Genomic DNA, 11,774 nt, shown 5'->3' with positions numbered 1-11,774 from the left:
GCCTCTTTGTTTATTTCTCTGTAGATATGTTTGATAGTGTAATTATCCTATAAGTCCAAGAGAGGCCAGATACTTTAAAGAATGTTATGGACTTTCCAATTTAGCAATTTTCTCTTCTTGATTGCATCGATGATTACCATTGAATCTCCGTAATTTCAACTTTGTTACACCCATATGCATTTACATATTTGCAAGCCAAGGATGAGGGCTTGAGCTTCAGCCTCATTATTGGTCCCTTCTTTGAGTCTATTTCATGTTGCTCTAATCGTATTTCCCCTCTCATCTCTTATAATGCATCTTGCTCTCAATACTCCCAGATTTCCTCTTTAAGCTCCATCAAAATTCATCTTTGACCATTCTTGAGAAAGGAGACTCCATAGTAATCCTTCTCTAAGTTATAGCTCATCCATACCCCCATTAACAAGGGAATTTAAATATTAGTACTATAAATTAATTTTAAAACCTAGTGAAAACAAATAATTATCAATTAAAATAACCATAAAACAATATAGAGTAAAATTTAAAAACTGACTTAAGACTATAAAAAATAATAACTTAAGAAAATATAATTAGAATATTTTCTAATACTTTATAAAATGTCTAATGTCCCCCATTAATGGGATACAAGAGAAACGATTAGAAAGGAGGAACTAGTTTTATCATACTTTCACTGGTGCTTCAAGAGGTAATCGAAGCAAAACAAGGACAGGTGTGATTATCTAAACATGGATGGTGGGTTTGTTCAAGGCGGCTCTCTCTTTCTGGACATGCACTAACAATGAAATAGAATGGCAAGGGGTAGCAGTTGGAATTGAGCTTGCCTCATCCTTAGGTGCTCAACATTTGGTGATTGAAGGTGATTATTTAGTTGTAATACTGAACTAAGAAAAGACTTTTTCTTGAACTAAAACTCAAAAGGTTTTGGAGGAAGCATAATCCCTATGCCATCCCTTTCAGTTAATTGTGCTCTCATATTGTCTCCAAGAAGCCAACTATGCAACAGACTTGCTGTCCATTCATGGAGTGGAGCAGGATCCGCTAACAACTATTTTTTGCAACCATACTGAATCTGGGTTGGGTTTGGCGGAGTTATTATTATACAAACCTCTTTTAGTTTTCTCCCTTTGCCTTTGGTAGCATGTGTTTAATTTATGATGGCTCGTCAATAGGGAGTTTGAAGAATGGCCAGACCATTTTCTTTGGTAGCTTCGTGTGTCATGTGCTAAGTTAGCCTTTAATGTTAGCATATATGAAATCCCTATTGCTGGTGGTGAATCAGAGTCTACATGCATGTGTTCCTTGCTAATTGCTGTGATTTGTCCTTGGAATACTTGGTTCTACAGAGTGGGGATTTGTTAAGGTGGCTCCTCCTGTTTGTTTTGGCTTTTCTGTGCCATGATTCACAGGCGAAAAATCCTTGAAGCCACAGAACCCCTATCTCCATAGTCAGGGATCAGATAAATGCTTAAGCGCAATCTTAAATTGTCTGGAAATGGCACTCTGAGTTTTTGTAAGGCTATTTTAGGTGACTCAGGGATGAGGTCTTTATGTCCTCCCTGGTCCAAGGCTTCCATAAGGGAAGATCTTGTGTTTAAACTGGCAAAACCGGTGCTGTTAGTGAAGCATCATGCTTGGATCTTGTGTCTCCAACTCTCCTTTTAGTGTGTGGAAGATGAAAACCCGAGTGCAGGGCCAGATGTTGCAGAGGTGATTTGGAGTGCCCATTGCAGTGATCACTCAGAAGAATTTCAGTGTGGCCCACAGGGAGACATTGACAGTTTACAAAGAACTGCATGAGTTGAAGGTTTTCTGCACGGACCTGTGAAAGGCAGTGGAACAACTGATGGTCACGCATAATTGAGAGGACATGGAGGTGTCTGACACCTTCACAGTGCTCTCATTTGATTCAAGGAAGCTGGTTAGGGCAAAAAAGTACTAAGAAATCATCCACGCGGTGAAATTCCTGGTGTTAGATGCACTGGCTCTAGGTTCTTCATCTAAGGCTCGTGGAGGTGGTGTGAATGTGGTGGCAGTTCAGGATTTGACAGATGGGGTAGTTGATTTCACTAGGGGTACGGATGATTGGTGAATCTGCTAGGGCTCCCTGTGCTGCTCTCTTTTCTGCAGGACATATGATTGTTTCAAGCTTTTTTGAATGGTGGTTGCTTGTCTGCTTGGTTCTAATGTTTGATGTTTTAGCCTTTTGGTTGGACTTGAGTGGTCAGTTGTGTGTCTATAAAGCCAGCTGTAATTTTGAATTTGTCTTGGATTTTCACTGCTGATAGTTATGTTTGTTATAGTTGTAAAACCTTTATTCCTGAGCAAAAGCCCCCTATAGATCCCCCATTAATTAATCAAAAATAATTTTTTTGAATTTGTCTTGGGTTTTCACTGCTGATAGTTACGGTTGTTATAGTTATAAAACCTTTATTCCTGGGCAAGAGCCCCTATAAATCCTGTTGAGACATGGACCAGCTAGGACTTGAACCTAGGACCTTCCATACGCTGCTGCAGAGCACTGAGCTACTGGCCCCTCTTGGACCAGTCCATCGTCGGTCGGGGTGTGGCTTATTTCCAACACCAACACCCCCCCTTAAGCCACACCTCTCATGTGCTTGGGGCTCCTAGCCTGGACCTGGCTCTGATACCATGTTGAGACATGGACCAGCTACGACTCGAACCTAGGACCTTCCATACGCTGCTGGAGTGCTCTACCACTGAGCTACTGGCCCCTCTTGGATCAGTCCATCGTCGGTCCGGGTGTGGCTTATTTCCAACACCAACAAATCCCCCACTAATTAATCAAAAATAGAATTAAGTGTGTAAATGTAAAATATTGAACATAAAAATATGATACAATGAAAGACATTAATATATTAAGATAAGTACATATAAAACTAAAGATAGCAAATTAAAACAAAATATCATAAATATGTAAAACATTATAAAAGTATTATTGGTTAATAAAAGATTTAAAAAAGATCAAAATCTAAAACCTATCAATTAATAAATTTTAATTAACAAAAAGCCTAATGCAAGCTTTAATAATCACAACACAGGCAAGAAAAATACCAGCAGCATCAATGATGGAGAACTTACTGCAACGCCTCTATTTGCTCGATCTCACAATCAACTCCTGGCACCAACAAACAATTAGCAAACTACATGTTGCTTTTCGAAATGGAAGCAAACACATAACCATACAGCAGCAAACAAATGAAAAGCCCTAGCAGAATCCTAGCCCTAACAGATACCAAAAAAAAATCCATTAGAAGTCAAAACCCTGGCATTGAAAATTGGTTCTGTACAAATTTTGGGGCGATTTTGAACAATTTTATTGTTTTTTTAATGCAATTTGCCAAAATTCAATTTTTTTACAAAGAAATTTGGCAAGCTCCGTGTCATTTAAGATGCATCCTCTCCCATGCTTTATTTTACTATTTGATATGGTTCTCAAGCAGTTCAGAGATGATGAAATGTTTTTTAAAACAGACAAAATAATCCAAAGGAACAAATGCTGGTTGAGAAAAGGTAACACAAAATCAGAACAGTTATAATGATCTGCTTGCTCACAATCTGCCTTAAAATGCCTTCCAACATAAACTTCAGTTTACATAGGAAAGATTACCTCCACACATCGTCACACATGATCGCATCAAAATTAAATGATTTTCTACTGGAACAAGAGGCTCATCTAGTGGGGAACCTTCATACAATTGTTTACCACCCAAACTGTTTTTTAAAACAAATCCAAGAAATTGGTATGTTGTTAATGTAACTTGGAATGAATATTTTACCTACAACAACATCAAAACTAAAATGCTTATCTTTAAAGCAAGATGCTTATCTGATGTAAAACCTTCCAACCAGTGTGCCAAGCACATTTGCATAACAAGAGTATGCTACTCCCAGTGTGATTTGTAATGCCAATATGATGACTTATGTTCAACTGAAACTGCCACCATGGAACAGAGCCACAGATATAAAGGTAGAACATCATAATGCTACTACTCAAACAGGATAGTATCACGACCAAGTAAAATAGCACAATAATTTGAATGTAGAGTCCCATCCTTAAAATGTCCAACGAAATCCTCATAACGTGTGTCGTGTTAAGACTGAGTATGGAAACCCATCATAGTAATACTTCACAGCAATAGCATCCAGCTACAACTCACCCCTAATATCATCTCAATTCTATGTTTCCAGAAGTGCATGCTAGAAAACAGAACAAAATAGGATTCATACTGATTAGTGGGGGATTCAAACTGATAAGTGGGAGCTTTGAATTCGGAGAGAAGAAACCTTTTGGGAGCTTCAACTATAATTGTATCAGAACAATATAAACAATGCAACTTTCCACATGTACAAAGGTCTCTTAGACTCGTACAAATACAACTATAATTGTTCACGAGCCACAACAATCCCAAAATTTAACAAGATTCACTGAGGAAAACAAAAAAGTAGCAAATGCCTAAACAATAGACTAGCTGAACAAAACTTCATCTCAAATGAAAAATTATACAACAAAGATCAAAAGAAAAAATTATTACCGAAAGATTTCTAAATAGTTGCTGGAAAGTAGTCAAAATTAGTTTTTGACCTTATTTAATACAACAACTTAGATGCAGCTCCACCATATTTTTTCAACCCTTTGGCTGTTCCAAACGGACAAAGATAACTACATGGATAACTCATATTCCTGAAAAATCCTAGCCTATTTAAGCATACATCTTCCACTTTTTTTAGATTGTGACTAGCCGGAATGAAAGGATGAACCTAACATACTAAAAAACATGATAACAATGATGCCGAGCCTTGACATTCTTTTCCTTTCATTTTTTTTTTTTTGTCCGAAATTAAGATTTTCAATTGATGCTTGATGTAACCTAACATACTAAAAAACATGATAACAATGATGCCGAGCCTTGACATTCTTTTCCTTTCATTTTTTTTTTTGTCCGAAATTAAGATTTTCAATTGATGCTTGATGTCCTTTGTGTGATAATAGAAGAAACTTAGACAACTAATCTGCAGTTCACAAATTCCACCCAAAGTAGAAGCCTTATTTGGAGTGGAATCATCATCTCATAATCACGAAACATACAAACCTTGAGATGGAGTACAACAACGAAAGATATTGACGGCTTTCATAAGTACTCTTGCACAAAAAAAACCCTACAAACCACAAAATAAAGATATATATTAATAGCTGTGAAGAACAAAAGTGAATACTAGTAAAGCAAAAATATAGTAATATCAAATTTTGTTACCTAGAGAAGGATGTATAAACGGTTGAAATGTGAGTGTTGATCCCACAAGGCTATTTTACTACCCCTCTCAGACTTATTCTCTTCACTCATACTCATAGTAGTCTTATGGGCAGGGGATTAAAGGTTGACTCTTGAGTGGTGGTAGTGCTTATGATGCTAAGCTTTCCTCCTCTTGTGCATCTCTCATAAAGACCATGAAACTCGAACCATTGATACAATCTGAATCATTCAGCTTGTGGATGCTGCAGCCTTTTATTAGAACTCCATTTTTGAGGTTATTAGGAGCAGTTTGATTGTCTTGCTATATCGAAATATAGCGATGGGGACTTTAATACAACGCTCATATAGAGCCACCAATAATTTTAGCAATATGTTTTTGAAAAATAAGAATACACCCTAGAAGTTGCTTGGAAAAAGAATGGAGTGCATAGATAGTTCAATATGCCGGTACAAAAAGTTAAAACAGAATTTCAAATCAAAGGGTATACAAAGAAATGTTAAAAAAAAAAAAAATAGTAAAACATAAAAATAATAAAAACCCTTGGCGAAATGCGCCATCTCAATTATTCAATCTGATCTTCTTGTTTCCAAGCGTAAACCACAAGTGGATCACCTTGTATGTCACATGAAGCAGTAAAATCTGCAATGGATGCTTGAGGAGGTGAACAAGGACTCACGTTCCTGAACATAAAAATGGCTTGCCCCGTCATGGGTTTATCAAATAGCCAATCCTCAACATCCCAAACTACTTCAAATTCAACTGGGTCACTTACTGAACCTGTATCAAATTTCTTAATCCCTCTGAAATTCCAAACCAAGTGCTCCACATTTACAGCCACCCTGCTTTCCACCTTAATTAACATCTTCCATTCGCTGGTATCACAGTCTATAGATATGTTATAGGATTCTCCTCTCCACTTGAGCTGAGCCATCGTTCGAAATAACCTACTACAGAGGCGCCTGGAAACAAGTTTACCCTGCATTGACGCTACGCTACATGATTTCCCAAAATCTGATTTATGGGAATCCCTTCCCTCATCTGACCAAGATCTGCGATTGGTGCTCACCATGGCTTTGCTTTCTGACTTACCTAGATCTGATTTTTGGGCTTCTTTCCCACCAACTTTTGTGCCATATAACCATCGACTGCTGTTCATGGAGGGTTTGCTTTCTGACATACCGATGGATACCCAGAGAAACTATGAGAATGTTAATCTTGGGTTTCAGATTTTTCCGTCTGTGCTGCTTCTCGCCTACAAATTAATACAAGTATTGGTATGCAGTTGGGGTGAGATTCTACTTAAATGTAATCAGAAACCAGAACTTATTCCGTTTACATGCGTGTACGCGTGCAGAAACCAATCCCGTTGCTTTACTAGCCAACTGACAATCCACTCATGTTACATGTGGGACCTGCGCCTGAAAAGTAGAATGCTGTGCTCATAAATTGTAAGGGAAAATAAGACTTTCATATGCCAAGGAACGGTTTCATGGAGGGAAGTTTATAGCGAGGAGGTCTTGTGAGATGAAAAAAAATATGTTCGCGTGGGATTTGATATGTTCCGAGTCTATAAATATAAATAATCTATACTAGATTTGGTGATCGTAGAAGAATAAGAATTTTCTATACTAGGTAGTTAACATCTGCAAGTTTCAGATGCATGATTTGCAAATTATCTAAAAGTCTTGGTTTATTTTATGCTCCTTATTGTCCATAAAGGTTTCTTTTATGCTATTTAGTGTCTCTAAAGTTTGTCAATGTTTGGTGAGTATTTTTTTTTTGGTCAAGGTTATCTTATGATTGAGTTATTTCATCTTATTGAAGACAAGAGGAAAGCATCTAAGATGTAGATTCTTTATTCTTTTTATTGTACCAAATCAAAGTGTGTTGTTATATATTGATTTCAAGAATTATTAAACACTTGAATTATGAATGATTATTTGATGATAATAATAAATGCACATTGAATGCATTTATATACAACATATCATGTGAGCTTGTATTCAGGCAACCCTAGATAGGAAGGCAAAAGTGGGAGTCAATCAAATTTGTATTAGGATAGGATGACTTCATGACTACAATCCAATTTTGAAACAAAAATGCACTAGTAATAAATAAGTGAATGGACACATGTATAAGGGTGGGAAAATGGGCAAGGGGAGAGGTAGTACATGATTAGAACAATGTTTAATTTGTAGGTGGATTACATATGGCAAGAAATTTGACTTTGCACAATATTGTGTCATTTAGAGAGATTACTTTAGTGGTGAATATTCGCCAATGGCGAATTTTTCACGTCGGCGACTTGGAAAATGGTGAATATTTTGTACCGACTGGGGGTGGCCATGTCGCCAGAACATTATCAATTTCTGTCAAATTCACAGTCCGATCACCATATATTTTATGTAATTAAATGTTTCTATGTGAGGATTTCGCCAATATAATATAGGGTGGACACACGGTAAATTTAATTTTTTTGCCTACACTCTCTGAGGTTGCCTTAATAGACAACCATAATTTGCCTATAGGCATATGAAGATTTATTAGCCAGGAGAACCCAATTCGCCCGACATTTTGTCGACGCGTGTCTCCATTCACCCCAACTTTCGCCAACTATATTGTATTTGCCAATTATTTGGACGACCCATAATCGCCTCGAAAATTACATAAGTCATGTTATAGTTACACGAGATTCGCCAAATATTTGTATACCATATAAATTTCCCGCAGAATTCACCATATAAGGATTGGTATAAATACATTCAAAGATCCGATCTATCTCTATACAATCTGGTGGGTTCTAGGCTTTGAATTTGGATCAATAGCGAAGTTTCAGACCAAGGAAAATCATTGTTGTTGACTGCATTGGCGACTGCTAGTGACCTAAAGGTGAGCGATCATATTTTTGAAGTGTTATAATATTATTATGAATTTATCTATATCTGTTTGCATTGTTGAGTTCATTCTTATTCAATGGGGACCCATCAGTGCCAAGTGGTCAGTCGGGAGATTCAGACCTCTGACATCTAGATTGTACGTCGTAGGGCCAATGAAACATATATTATACTTTATAGTCTATTATTGCTTCTTCAACAAATTGATATTTTTTTTGCAGCCTTTATTTCGTTGGAGATGTAGAACAGGAAGAAGGGTAGGAAACCTGAATGTGGGGAAGGCCATGAAAGGCCAACAAAATGCAAAACGTTGTCTTCATACTTTGACTTTGGAAAAGATTGTGGTGAAAATCAGGAAGGTACATCATCACAAGTACAAGTACAAAATTAACAACCTACACCGCATGTTGAAGACGACGACAAACCTGATATCTCAGATCATGATGATCTTGAAGAAGATTATCTGGTAGATGCCCAAGTTAGCCGGAATGATATAATCGACTTGGGTGATAATGCCATTGATGATAATGCACGAAAGGGGAAAAGAAAAGCCAGATCAAAAAAGGATCAACCACAATCAAAAAAGGATCGGGAGTGGGATATGTCAGTGAGGAATTTTTCAGATTAATTGGGCATCAAAGTATCCATTCATTGAACGAGTGGAGAATCCAATTGAAGGTGAGTCTCCAATAGAATGTAGGTGTAAGATTTGCACTTGGAAACATAACAAGGAAATTAGGTTGCAACTAAAATTTGACACCATAGAAAAGCATATGGGTAAAGTTTATGAAAAACAAATGATAGACGGAGTTGAAATATCAATGATAAGATGGAAAACAAAGGAGGAATGTAAGTATGTGAGGAATGTTGAAGAGTATTATTTTTATGAGAAAATACAGACGAAGGTTGTTGAAGTTAAAGGTTCTATTAAAGCTAGTTTTGGAAGAGCAATGCAAATAGAACAACTGGGAAAAGTTGTTTAGTTAAGTGTTGTTTTTTATATTTTGAGCAGAGTGCGTGCTATGACAAATTTCTCATCAATTAGTGGTTTTTTACACTTTTTGAAAGTTCCTAACTATCGTAATAGTCACTGGTCAGTAAATAGTGGATGGGAATGGGCAAGTTGTCTTGCTGAGGTTGAAAAAGAAGATGTAAAGGAAAAAATACAAGAGTCAAACTTTATTGCATTTTCTTTAGACGAAGTTACAGCAGTAGACAATACGTCATGGGTATGTATGCATGTTTATACTATACAGAATCATGCTCGCCAACCTCATCTACTATCTATTGCTAAAATGAAGGATAGTGTGACAACGAAAAATTTATTTCAACTAGTAAAGAGAAGTTTAATTGAATATGGAGGTATGGATGACATGATGGTTGTCAAAAAATTGGTGTGTGTTGGAGCAGATGGAGCTTCAATAATGCAAGGTCACAGGAATGGTCTTTGTACAAAGATTGAAACTTCCTTTGCATCGTACATTACTGCAATTCACTGCATGGCTCATAGAATGAATCTAGCTTTTGGAATTGCAAGCAAGTATGCTTCGGTAAAAAAAATTAAAATTTTAATCAAAGAGCTCTACTCATTCTTTTGTCGAAGCCCCAAGCGATTTATGGAATTTCAACACTTTGCTGATGGAATAATTGATGGGAACAAGCTTCTCAAGGATAATGATACCAGATGGATCTCTTTGGATGGTCCAGTACATCGAGTTTTTTCAGAATATTCATCCTTGATTGGACTATTTCACACAACTCGCAACGAATAAGAGCAACCAAAATTTCCTGACCTTCTTCGGAGGTTAAGTAATCTAGAAACACTCTTAACTTTAGCAGCTCTTCTGCCCATGCTAGAGGAAATGAGGAATATTATGAAGGCTACCCAAAAAGAGCTCTGTATATTGCAGAATATGCTACGCTGCGTAAGATGACATGCATGACCCTCGACAATCTCTATCAAAATCAACCAACACAATCTGATGAAAAATTTGTTAAGTGGTGGACACTCACATATTTTAACAATCATGATAACTTTTTACAAATCAGTGCAAACGGGGAGGTATGTGCCAATGTACAGGTAGTTGAGATACCAATGCACTTCTATGCCACAGTCGACCCCGAGGGGTACTGACTTTGATAAAACATTAATTTTGCATATCTAGAGAATTGAATGAAGTAACTATAAATAGAATATTAGATGAAACTCGTCTTAGAGAGCAATCATCTCATTTTTCATATACACTATGAGGGAACAATATGGCAGAATGGAGAACCCTTGCGAAGAGGGATCAGTAACAAGGCTTTAGAAATATATAGTTGAGAATGAAGCGTTGTGTGATTCAATGCCAGAATATTTGAAGCTTGTTGATTTATGTCTTACCATGATATTGGGTTTGGTGGAAGATGAGAGAGCTTCCAGTGATTTGGGGTTTCTAAAATCAAAGCTAAGAAACAAGCTAGACAAAAATTTGGAAAATTGCTTGAGACTCTATACATCTAGGTATGATGTCCACACTTTTCCTTACGATAGGGCACTGAAAATATGGAGGTCCAAATGTGAAAGAAGAGGTTTGGGCAACACTTCAAACCAAATTGTCAGTGGGACTATTGACTCATGTACTGGACCTACTGGTAGCATTGAGATGCAGTTCAACGAAGGTATGCAGACTCGGAGTGAAGAAAACACAGATAAGAATCAAGAAAGCTCATAATTTGATGAGGATGAATGGCAACTGTAAGAGATTGGTATTTATTAATCTTATTATTGTATCTCATCATTCATATTACAAAAGCATATTATTATGGTTGATAACTTGATGATATTTTATGAGTCTGTCAACTTTTTGCAATTAAAATTTAATATTGGTTTATAATTGTATTTTTTAGCTTTCTATTTCCAGATTTAAAATAGCATAATAAAAGACCATAATGTGTTTATTGATACAGAGATGTTTATTTAGACATGTTGAGAACTTAGATTTTCATTAATTCTTTTAAAATATAGCCATATGATACAATTCATTCAATACGCCACTATGTGTGATTTTCCATGCAAAAGTCAATACAAAGTTTCAAAACCCTTTGCAAATGACCCTGATTTCCCTTTTATAGAAACAAGGGAGAAACAACAGCTTCAGGTCGATTTGCAACATGTGAAGACTCAACATCAAAATCAATTAATAGGGCACCAAACATTGAATATATCATCCCAACTGCTATCAGTATCACAAACTCAACACAAATTTGCATGGCCATCACAGGCCGGATTAGCAATTTAACAACTGCTACATGTCTGATGTCTCCTATTCAAAAAATAGAGTTCAAAATTAAATATTAATTCAAGCCATGACAAATTAAATATAGATAATAGCAATGCCCAAAACCTAGTAATCAGAAATAGAGAAATATAGAAATGTTAAAACTTGGGAGAATTTGAGAATACAAATTTACAGGTTGAAGGTTTGCACTGTGCATCATAGATTCATAGGTTGGATTAGCAATAGCGAGTGTTGCTTTTTTCCTATTCATAAAATAGAGTTATTTCAAGTGACACCAAATTCCAAACATAAAAAACATAAAACCTTGAAATTAAGAGTAAAAGCA

The 11,774-nt window shown here is 36.4% G+C and overlaps 1 long non-coding RNA gene across 1 annotated transcript; it reads right to left on the bottom strand.

Moving 5' to 3' along the window:
* Nucleotides 1-4,533: 4,533 nt before the first annotated feature.
* LOC131027803 (uncharacterized) lies at nucleotides 4,534-6,922 on the bottom strand. Its single transcript, XR_009102538.2, has 2 exons — nucleotides 5,274-6,922; nucleotides 4,534-5,178 (listed from the first exon to the last, which is right to left on the bottom strand). It is a non-coding gene; the product is annotated as an uncharacterized LOC131027803 (long non-coding RNA).
* Nucleotides 6,923-11,774: the final 4,852 nt, after the last annotated feature.

This window comes from Cryptomeria japonica, chromosome 3, assembly GCF_030272615.1.
Source record: "Cryptomeria japonica chromosome 3, Sugi_1.0, whole genome shotgun sequence".
In the NCBI taxonomy this organism is placed as follows: Eukaryota; Viridiplantae; Streptophyta; class Pinopsida; order Cupressales; family Cupressaceae; genus Cryptomeria; species Cryptomeria japonica.
The sequence above is the reverse complement of the archived record's forward strand: the minus strand, read 5'-3'. Positions and strand labels throughout refer to the sequence as shown.